The 12,107-nt window shown below is 37.7% G+C and overlaps 1 long non-coding RNA gene across 1 annotated transcript; it reads right to left on the bottom strand.

Annotated features, from left to right (window-relative positions):
* Positions 1-491: 491 nt before the first annotated feature.
* LOC132343582 (uncharacterized) lies at positions 492-11,856 on the bottom strand. The gene is made up of 3 exons (XR_009492489.1): positions 11,801-11,856; positions 5,498-5,597; positions 492-532 (listed from the first exon to the last, which is right to left on the bottom strand). It is a non-coding gene; the product is annotated as an uncharacterized lncRNA (long non-coding RNA).
* Between the last annotated feature and the right edge of the window lie 251 nt (positions 11,857-12,107).

Below are 12,107 nucleotides of genomic sequence, written 5' to 3' on the forward strand. Positions count from 1 at the left end.
CCCTGATCCAGCCCCAGCCCCTCCTTGGCTTTCTTTAATAATGACAGGCAGGTAACCTCCTTAGGACCTTTGCATGAGCTGTTTTCTCCACCTGGGATGATCTTCCCTCCAGTTGTCCATATGTTAATTCTCTTATTTTTCAGTCTTTTTTCTCAAAGGCCATTTTCCCAATGAAGACCACCCTAATCATAGCTTTAAAATTACAAACCTGCAGTTACTCCTATTTAGTCTTAATGGTGCTCTCGTTTTCTTCTTTTCTTTTTCCCAATACTCTTATCCTGTTTAATATGTTAGGAAATTTTCAAATTTGTCATGTTTATTTTCCTTGTCTGTCTTCTTCCTACAATCGGAAGCTCTACAAGGGCCGTGGTCTTTCGTTTGTTCACATATGGATCCCAAGTGTTGAATAGTGCTTCACAGGAAGGAGAGTAGATAAGAATTTAGTGCAAATATATATTTGAATGAATGATTCATGGTAAGTTAGGTCATCTGTTGTCTTCAGCTTTGAGCCACAGGAGAAATGTCCAAATTCCTAGAGAACAGAAAATGTCTCATTTAATAAATATCCTGATACATAAAGTATTTACAGTGTTTTCACAGACATTGTCTCATTTCGTCCTTATGACAATCCTGTGAAGAGAATAGGGCAGTTTTTCTTTCCCTTGATTGCCCTTGCCTTCCTTACTCCTTGCACCTTTCTCCCGACTCCCTTCCCTTTTCTTCTCCTTTCTTTTTCTTTCCACTACCTTTTTTTTTCAGTGCTTAGTCAGTGCCAAGTTCATAGACATTTTCAGCAGAGGTACAAGATGGAGCTTTAGTACAGGGAATATTGGGGTGGGGATACCTTGGAGGTATCAGCCAGAGATGCCTTCTTGGGCAAATGATGTCTAATCTGAGACACAGATCGTAAGTAGAATTTAGCCAAATGGGTGAGGAGGAGCAGAAAGGGTATGGAGAGCATTTTTGGCAGTGGGAATAGTAGAAGCAAAATCATTTCTAGCTGTGGAAATAGATGCAAAATCAAAAAGTGGATCATGGTGCTTTCTGGGAGCTATAGAGTAGATCACAGTCTTGAAAACAAGTGAAGGCAGTTGAAGGAGAGGGATGGAGAAAAATGGGGCAGGACACATACTTTGAAAATAAAGAAATGGAGGCTCAAAGAGTTTACATCACTTTCTATGGTCATGTGATAGTAGGGCTAGAACTGGGTCCTTCTCTGCCTCTTTACCACTTCATTGAGCTCACACCACGCACGCCACACATTTGAGCCCAGGACCACCCAGTCTCCTTTTTACCAATACTAATGACAGAGAAAGGCAAACACAGACTCAGATTCCATTCATCCCTTTACCAGAGGCTCCTTGAGGAAGGAGCATATTCTCAAGTAACAGCCTTCTCAGGGAATGTTCTGCAGAGGACGTTCAGAGGGGAACGTTTTGGCTTGTGGACCTAATCCACAGCTTTTTATGTCTTCCCTGGATTTTTATATTCTTTAACATTTTTGACCGTTGGGTTCTTTGGTTTCTTTGTACATTCATGAACTTTGGTTTTTAGGCCTCCACCACTGGCCTTGCTGGGGGGATCCTGGCTCCTGGCTGGATCCTCAGCAGTGGCCTGCAGCGCAGGCAGTTGTATAGCGGTTGTTCTGGAGTCGGATGGATACACGTTGGCATGTGGTGATTCTGCTGCATTTCCATTTCAGCTCCTGCAGCATAATACCTTTGGCTGTTAAAAACTTTTTCACTGTATCATATTTTATATGCTGCTCTGATCCTTTGTTAAAGGATTAAGATATATGGTAACAACTAATAAGAAAATAATGATGTGGTCCAAAAGTGTACTCTGGTCCAAGCTGCTTTTATATACTAAAGGAAGAAATGTTCTAGTCATTAAACAAATTTTCCCACTGATACAGGAAGCCAGTTTATTGTAATACAAATGTGGTTTCAGCTGTATACTATATATTGCTGAGAAGTTGACTTTAGCAGTCCTGGAAAGCTGTAATATTTGCAAAAGGCTTTTAAATTACAGACTATCCTATAATTTGTCTGGTGCTGTTTTACTCATAGGTGAATGTTGGAGGCAGTTTCAGAGAAACTTGAGACAAAATTAGGAAAAATGGAGTTTTAAGAAATTTATTTAGATTATTGTAGTTTAAAAAATCACAACTCTGCCAATCATGTTCACAGATATATTAAAATATTTAAAATACTTCTAGTATATTAAATGCATAGGAAGAAATTCTAGAATGAAATGCATCAGAATTTGGACTATTAAAAAAAGCTTTTCTATATTTTCCAAATATTCTACCATGAACATGAATTACTTTTATAAACACAGAAAAATAAAATGAGATTTTCATTTTAACAGCAGAGAACAGATACCAATGCTGTTGAACTAAAGGCATTTTCTGGAATGGAAGAGCTCCAGCTAGACTCTGCATGTCAGTAACATTTATGAGCTCACTGCCCCATTCACAGTATCCCTTACTGCTCAGTTAGTGATACTTTGCCTCTTTAATACAAGCAGTATAATAGCGGACAGACATTTCAGAACAAACTGTAAGAAGGGCTCCTGTTGGAACCACTTTATTTAAAGGACTAGAAGACTAATTAGGAAAATCTCAGGGGATGTCTACTTTTTCAGACATTTCAGATGGGAATGAAAGGAGTCTGGAATTTTGATTAGTGAGTTTTGATGATGAAAACTTAAATTATTAATAGACTATTTTTTAGAGAAGTTTTAAATTTAGAGAAAAACTGAGCAGAAAGCACAGAGTTCCTATATACACCCCTGCGTTGACCGCCCCCCACCCCCACCAGAGTATCTCCTATTAACAGCTTGAATTAGTGTGGTGTGTTTGTTACAATCAATGAGCTAATATTAACTTTAAGGTTCACTCATTGTGTGTACATTCTGTGGATTTTGACAGATATATAATGACATGGATCCACCATTAGAATATCATCAAGAATAATTCTATTGCTCTAAAAAATCCCTTTTTAAAATCTTAAAGGCCTATGGAGTTTGTATTGACTTCCCATTCTGGTGCTCTCCATCTCTTAAAAAGATGCTCCATGGAGCGTGCCTTAGATACTCCACTACAAGGAATCTGTGAATTACTGACAGATTTAGCAGAGGAACAAATTCTAAAGGGTTCATTTTGGAGTTCAAATGATGACATTGGAAACTCTGGGCCAACTCTGAGAGAGATTATATTATTAAAGAACTTTGGATAGAATATAAAAGGTTGCAAAACATCATCACTTGTGGAGGAGCAACTGTTAGTGATGATGTAATGAGAACTCTAGCGGTGGGTGCTCCACTGGGGAGCACTCTTTGACATCTCTGAGTGAGAGGGACTTTGGACGGGGCCAGTGTCGAACCAGGGGCTAGACAGCATGGGTGTGCAGTGGTCCTTAATTATGTACTTCTTGTGTTGTTATTAGAAGCTTTATCTGAGTCTTATCTGCAAAGTGGAATTTAGCCTTTTATCTGTGGCATCATTGTAGCATTCTCCGACGTACGAGGTGCCTAGTAGCTGCTTGAGGAGTGATGATGTGAGTGCCTGTTGAGAATCCACAAGGGAGCTCTATCTTTTGACTTGCAGTCAGGAATAAGAGGGAAGTGGAAAGCCAATGAGGTGAAGGACTGAGCTCTTAATAGTGTTAGGCTCTGTGAACAGTCGCTGGCTGGGAATCTAAGAATTCACAGCCTGAGAAGAATCAAAGTGTCTTTTTTCCCACACAGGTACCTGATGTGGCAACAGCTGCCTCCTACTTGAGGGGCAGATCAGAGAACTAGAAGAAACAGCTCTCACATCTGGGTTTATTTGCTTTATTCTCCTTTATGGAGTGGAAAGTTCATTAATAATTGTATTAGAAACTCAAGCAATGAACCTGGATCATTTTAAAAGGTAGATAAATATTCTTGAGTTTTTAGCAAAATAGACCCATCCTGAAAGTCACTGTCTTGATGCCAAAGATCAGATTGGACAGTGAGTGTTACAAGCGGGTTTAGTGGTGGTTGATGTTAATCTCTAGGGACAGTTTACCTGGTGTGACCAGGGATTCGAATGCATCAAATCCTCATTGGCCCATTACTTCTTCATGCTTTGTAGCTGCTACTTGAGACCAAGTGTTATACCTCTTTTCAGCTGTGTGGCTACTCAAAAATGAGTTTGGTACAAAGTGTAGGGATAAACAAGTAATCACAGAATACTCTGTTCTTATCAAACTAAATAGTATGTTCTTTCAAAGAACTAGCCATTAGAGTTGGAGGAATCATCCATTTACACATTTGTTTCTAATAAAATTAGAAACCTTGAAACAAATACCCATGGGACTTTTCAACTATCTGGAATTCCAATGTAATTTATTTGAAATAATAATTGTGCCTGGAACATAGTAGGTGTTTGAAAATATTTACTGAATAATTGAATGCTTATTTTCTTCAACTGCACCTTTCAAAGCTTAATAATTCACCCTCACGTGTTTACACAGAAACCCATAATTTCTACAATGGGAGGACAGAGTTTGAGTTTTTATACAGGGCTTACTAGTGCCAGGAACTTTGCTAAGCACTTTACATAGTATTGCGTTTAGTCTATGCTACAATGCTGTGAGGTAGGTATTTTAACCATATTTTATAAAAGAAAACTTAAAGCTCAGCATGATCAAATAGTGCAGAATCCCAGAATGGTGAAATTAGGATTTGGTTTGTGCTGAGCAGAACTCTTTCAACTCATGTTGGTCTCTTGCTTTTCCTCATGGCAGCCATGTGAATTGAGATGTCAAATAATAAGAATAGCTCCCTCATTTCCTCTTCCTAGGAAATCATCTTCTCCCATTTTTTTCTGGTTTCAAAAATCAGCTGGCAAAAGTTGCATGAGTACTTAGTAAAGGTTGGAAGAAAGACTGAAATGATTTTGGAGAAACAACAGGGCTTTCCTCCTAATATTCTCTCAAATATTTGAAAAGTATCATGAGAAAGTCTGGCTCCAGGGCTGATGACTTCAGGTTCAATAAATCATGATGCTTTCAATTTTCATTAGAAATGGAATGCTTTCAGTTTTTATATTCTTAATGATATTTGATGCTTTTGAACTGTGGTGTTGAAGAAGACTCTAGAGTCCCTTGGACAGCAAGGAGATCAGACCAGTCAATCCTAAGGGAAATCAACTCTGAATATTAATTGGAAGGACTAATACTGAAGCTGAAGCTCCACTACTTTGGCCACCTGATGCAGAGTGGACTCATTAGAAAAAACCCTGATGCTGGGAAAGATTGAAGGTGGGAGGAGAAGGGGATGACAGAATATGAGATGGTTGGATGGTACCACTGACTCAATGAACATGAGTTTGATCAAGCTCTGGGAGATGGTGAAGGACAAGGGAGCCTGGTGTGCTGCAGTCCACGGTGTCACAAAGAGTCAGACACGACTGAGCAACTGAACAACACCAATATTTAAATCATCTTGTTAAGGGTTGAGAACATACATTCTGGAGCCAAGTTGCCTGAGTTTGAATCCCAGTTCCTCCATGTATTGGCTAGTTGACCTTCGAAAAGTTACTTAACTTCTCTTTCTTCGTCTCCTTCCTATAAGATGGGGATAATCATAGAACAACATGGGGTTATCATGAGGATAAATTATGTTAAATTTTACAAAGCATTTAGAATAGTATCCAGCACATAATAAGCCGCTATATATTTGTTAAGTAATTACATACATTTTTCTGTTCCTAAAAGTGAGACCTTGTTAAAAAAGAAATCCTTCAATATAAGTAAACGTCAAAATTCCATTTGTTTTCACTTCTGGATATGACAATAGAATTATGCTTCAAATGAAGACCCCGTGTATTATCAACGTAAAAGAATTAATGTATTTGATTACTTGTATGTCTTATTTCTTTGCCTGAGAAAATTTGGAATGGAGAGAGTTTATTCTTCTGAATTTATTGTTTGACTGTCTCTGCTTGCAGGGAAATATCACTGTGACCAGTCCCAAGCTTTAATCTTAGTACAGATTAGGAGGTGGGATTTGGCAAGATCAAAAGCACAGGACAGCATCACAAAAGATAAAATAGTTTCTGAGTTTTGAACTAGTTACAGTGTGGTTACATTTGACATAACTGACATGATAATTACCACTGAAAATATGTTTTAAAAATCTGAACTTCTAAATGCTGGGCTGTCACCTTTTCTAGATGACTGAATTCTAACTCAGGGAAAAAGTAACTATGAAAGGACTGAGTTGATATCTGAGCAGAATATCAAGAAATACCTTGTATGTAAACCTCATTTCCCATATACAAGCTTTTACAGCTTTTATCAGAGGTCTGGTCCTAGTGCCGATTTTAACTGATTGTATGCACTTTGAAAATGTGCAGAAAGCACGATGGAGGCAAGGAATGTGGAAACTGTCAGATTACCTGTGTTACCTCTTTGGAATCGAAGGTTCTGGAGCTTTGGATTCTGTCGTGACATTTAAAGTAATTCTGACCTTTCCCAGTGTTTCATTAAGGGCTAGAGCCCCTCCAAGTTAAGTATATACCTCTTCATCTTTAGGAAGATATGTTGTTTCTTTGGCAACCAGTTCAGGGAAACTTCCAAGTGTGCAGACATATAGATGATGTCTACATAGTCAGTATTCAGGGGAAAGGGAGAGGAGCAAATACAGAATACCTCTGCCCAGCTTTCCTGCCTGCCAGAGTTGACTGTCACCATCAAATACACATTGGAGCTTCAATCTGTGCCTTTTGTAAAGTCCATTTGGCTCTCTAATGAACATCTAATTCCTTTAACTATGCATTTTGGCCAATAAAATGACTTTATCTGTCAGAGAGCCAAATATAGTTAGTATTTTACTTAGTCATACCGAGGATGAGATTATTAACTGAATCAGAAAAAAAATTATTAAAATAATAAGTTTCTTTTTCCTATGGAATATTTTGGTTTTGTATTTAAAATTTGAGAGGATGGGGATTTGATTCTCTATTCCTCTGCTATTACTATTTATTCTTAGTAAAGCCACTCAATCTCTTTGAGTTGCAGATCTTTTTTTAAACCTTTTATCTCGTATTGGGGTATCCAGGCTTCCACTTAACACTGAGCAGAGTTCCCTGTGTTGTACAGTAGCTCCTTGTTTGGTTATCCATTTTAAATACAGTAGTGTGTACCTATCCATCCCAAACTCCCTAACTATCTCTTCCCCCCATCCTTCTCCTTGGCATGGGTTTCAGAGTTTTTATTTCAGAAATGTGGAGTGTATGCTATTTCTCATGCATTTGTGTATGTTAGAATGGTATATTTGGAGTCTATCTAAAAATGTTATTTAAGGACTTTGGATAGATGGGTTTGAAAACTAAAAGAACAAAAACTTCATTTAATTTCTTTAAAAATTCATTTATAGAGTATTGGCATTGGCATTTATGTTAGGGCATCTCCTAGTCCATGCCTCCTCCATCTAAAAATGAGAGAATTGTGTTCCAGAGGGGACTCAGGCTGGTCTTGGGTCTGTAGCAGCAGCGCAACTGGGACCCAGGGCTCCTGACTGAGCCATACACAGACTTAGTTCTGCTCACAGAGGGCACTGCTTAAAATAGTTGGTTCACCATGGAATCTGGAAGCAAGCCAGTTGATCTATGATTTTTATCCTTTTTGGTGTGACTTATTAGCTGTAATTTTGCACAGGTTGCAGTGTTATAGAAGGCGGCTGTGAGAAGACAGTAAAATTCATGTGTTTTTAGACCTTGTGCTGCAATCAAGGGATGCTAGAAGAGAAGGGGCTTTTGGGGGCACGTGATGACAAATGTAATACATCACAACCCAAACTTCGACTGGCCCCAGCAGCAAAATGTGTGATGACCGTAGCCTCTGAGAGTATCAGAGGGAGAGTGTCCGCTGTGAAGCCTTCTCTAGAGAACAGCTCACCAACTCCCAAGTTACTTGCAATATTGAGCTCCAAGTGGCTAAGAAAGGAATAAACTATATGATTATTGGTAAAACCATAACAGCAGAGGCAGTTTTCATGCAAGCAAGATAGCAAAGCATTCTGCACGTCTGATAATTTGAAAAGCTCTTCTAAAAAACATTACATTTTATACCTTTTGGGGCAGAACCTCGAGTTACTTGGTTTTTCATAGCATGATCACAACGTATTGTAAACTGTCTGCCCCAGTACTAGCTTGAAGTTCAGTGGAGACAGAGGCCTCTAACTTCATCGAATGTCAGCACATAGTGTGTGCCTCATGAATATTTGTTGAAATAACGAATACATATATCACACTTCCCCCCCAACCCCAGGCCTGAGTTTAATAGTGGCCAGGATTAAGATTAACATAGATAATGGGGATGTATAAGATGAAAAGTTATCTGTTTCAATTAATTAATCAAACAGTATTTTGAGGGACTGCTAAGACTAATATCAAGTCATTTTTGTGTTGCTTTTTCTGATTGCATGTTTTGCAGGTTTCCTCTCCATTAACTTTCCTCTCCACAATGTCTAGGTCCTTTATAATACTACAGAGCAGATTGAAGCTGCTCCATAATCTTAATAGGTGGCTAATGTCTTCTAAATCTAAGTCATTGAATCACGACCCAAAATGAAATTTATTCAAGGTGGGTTTGGTTATTCTCAGGAGCCTTGTGATTGCACACTAGGAGGGAACCTTGTGGGGTGACAATAGAGAAGACAGAAATCATGGAAAAAATGAAGGTGGCCAGCTCGTGGAAATCAACTGTGGAAATCAATCAACTCCAGTATATCAGGAGGGCCAAATCAGTGGTGGGGTGAGAGAGATCTTTGATCTGCAAAACTCAGGCTATGAACCCAAAGAAATAAAATTAAACATCCACAACTTAATTTCCCTGAGAGTGTCTAACCCTCTATAATAGCTAACCATTCAAAGAATGAAGTTCTTATAGGCTCTGAAAGCACGCCATTCCTCGTCACCCCCCCACCCCCACCCCAAGGAGTAGGCCAATAAACTAAAATCAATGGTTTGGAGCTTTCTTCCATTCTGAAACATAACAGTATTGTCACAGTAATTTGAGTAGGAATTAAACACTAAGAGAGTAAGAGAAAAGATAAACTAAATAATATCAACTCAGTTATTTTCAGCATTGCACACACTCTTTTGTATCATGCTGTGATATCACTTACTAAGTTTTCTGGTTGTATTTTATTTTTACCACCCCCTTCACTTTTGGGTTACATATATACTTAATGGATGATCTAAATATGTATTTTTTTTGTCATTCTCTCTCTCTCTCTCTTTAATACTGCAACTAATGAGGCAAAAGGCAATCCTACCCATCTAAATACGGCAAATCGGCAACTTGTATTTCCCTAGTTCAGCTGATTTTTGTTATTCTTATACATGTTTATAGTTGCTATTTTTCAGCTGTTAAGTGAACACAGGTAGAAGGAAAATGAGTTTGAATCCAAACCTGATGTTCGAGGTCCCGGGAAGATTATGTCATGGGACTGAGAAACCTTGCGAAGTGTTTAAGCAGCAGAGCATTTCTAGTGGCGTGCAAAAACACAGAAGTGAAACCACAAACCCAAAACATTTTGCAGTTACTGGCAAAACTGTGTCTTATCTGATAATGCCGGAGAATAGCTCAAGCAGAGGAAAGAGTTGCTAAAATGGCAATAAAGCGCATACGTACATCCTGATTCTCTAACAACTGATGACTTGTGTCCGATTTCCTGTCCTAATGGTTTCCCTTAAAATTTTGTAGGAGAGGTACATAAGCCAAAGGAGGAAAATAATTCTATTTGCTCTCTGAATGGGGTGATAGAGATTATGGGTTATTTTGGGAAGCAAACTAAAAATCTTAGTTCAGAAGCTTAAATGTGGACCGAGGGACTGTGTCCTGTTTCTCCCTGCTGGGTTCATTTAGGATAAATCCCAGGCTGTCCTGCGTTTTAGTTGGAGACTCTCACAGTGGGGGTGATTGGGCTTTCTCTGCCCTAGGCACAACATATGCTACTTCCCATCCCTTTAATAGGCATTAGTTCTGCAGACAGCGCTGGTCAAATGTACATTATTCACAATCACTTTAATGCAAATATGCAAGGCTGAGGGAGAAAATATGTCACAAAGAGGCAGTCATCCATTTCTGCTCTTTTCTGGTTCCTTTTTTTTTTTTTTTTAATAAGCTCTCTTCTATATGTTTGATTTTAAAATAAAAACAATGTAAAAATAATACAAGAATACGTAGCATCTACTGTGAGAACTATAAAATAGCTCCCTAACAATTCCTCAGAAATGCCTTTTGTTAAATGCCAATAACTAGAACCCTATAAATTATTTTGTTTTTTATTGTTCCCTTTTCTTCTCTCTTTTTGTGACTCTGTCTTTTTAATTAAGTGGAATCCCTGCGTGTACTGACACTGTCGCATTTGTAAGAAACAGAAGAGGAATCAAAGCAAAGGGTAGAACTATATTTAATCTGTTAAATGAAAATAAAACACACAATTAGTTTTGTACTGCAAAAATTAGCTTCTGCCTCATTTTCAACCTCTATTTAAAGAACTGTTTGATTTCTCAATAACAAGACATCTGATCTGTAGCAGAACATTTAGAAGACAGATTTGCAAATGTATATTACACAGGCATGCATGTTAAATCTGAGCAGAGATTATGTGGTATTTGTCTTCTAAACCATGAAGATATAACTTACTTTGCCGGTAGTGAACCTGAGTCTTGCAAAGTCATCTGCCAAATATAGGAAAGACTCCTGGATTTCTGGTACTCTATTTCTGAGAAGTTAAACAGTTCTGTTTTGTTTTAGAGTGTATCCGGTGAATTTATTTATATACAACTATTTGTCACACAAGACAGCTTGACATGCTAAGCCTTGCTTTACATTAAGCACATGAAAGTTCTTATATGTGCAGAATGAAAAACTAAAATGTAACCATCTGCACATGGTATTTGGAGGTACATAAAATTGTGCCAGGGACCCTGAGAAGCCCATATGCGTGAACAGCAATACAGAACTAAAAAAAAAAAAAATATGCAGAGTAATAGAACATTTGGAAGACATTGTACTTCTTAAAATAATACAATTAAAATGTTAAGCAAATCCTATGCTAGGCTAAGGTACAAGTGTAGCAAACATTTGCCATATGAAGGGAACAATGTGCTTTTATTGTGACTCCATTCTGTTTATTTAATGATCTATGTCAGTGTGCTTACATATCATGTAATGCACTTTCCTGTCTTTTCAAAAGCAGTCACTCTAATCTACCTATATGCTTGCTGTCTTATTGTTATGCTTATGATTAACTTAGAAAGTAGGGGGAAAAAAAGCCAAATGAAGTGTCAGGTCACCCATTATTCTTTACTATGTCATTTTAATGTAGTTGTAACCGAAGATAATTACATTAAAAACACAACTTTTATTTTTTCCTTCTCCCAAAATAATTTTTTCACTGAAATAGCCAATTACCCAATAGATGGGGGAGGTCTTTTCAGCTATTGGTGCCTGGTGATTTACGTGGACACCTATTAATACTAATGGAAGGTTTGTGCGTAAATCTTCCACTCCAAGAGGATAATGGCCTCCTATTAGTCTCCTATAAAAGGGGCATAAGCAAAGTCTGTCTTTATATATGACTTAGGTAGTGAATTACTTAAGGGAGATTTACATCATGTCTAATTAAATAGTTTAATGATTTTGGCAGAATTTTGTTTACATTGTTATAAACTTAAAAAAAATGCCAGGTATGTCTTTGACTCCATATAAACTGCCAGAGTTAATTGAGGGCACTATCATTTTTAATTAAATACCTGAATTTTCAGAAGCAAACGTTTCATGATGGTGAAAATAGATCTCTTACTGCGCCTAGGAAAAAGAATGCATGAAACTTTCATTTCATTTTCAGTTTTTTAAAAAAATGATATCAGATGTCCAATCCTGGTGAAAGAACCAAAAAGGTTATTTGGGGTTGTATTGCATCCGTTTGCATTTAAATTCCCAAAGAAGGAAACAGAACTAGATTCTGAAACAAGTACAAAATAATTTTAAGGAAATAACACAGCCAGCTTTAGAAACAGAATTCTACAAGATTGAGATGAATAACAGGAAAAAGGTATA

Source organism: Bos taurus, chromosome 23 (genome assembly GCF_002263795.3).
Source record: "Bos taurus isolate L1 Dominette 01449 registration number 42190680 breed Hereford chromosome 23, ARS-UCD2.0, whole genome shotgun sequence".
Classification (NCBI taxonomy): domain Eukaryota; kingdom Metazoa; phylum Chordata; class Mammalia; order Artiodactyla; family Bovidae; genus Bos; species Bos taurus.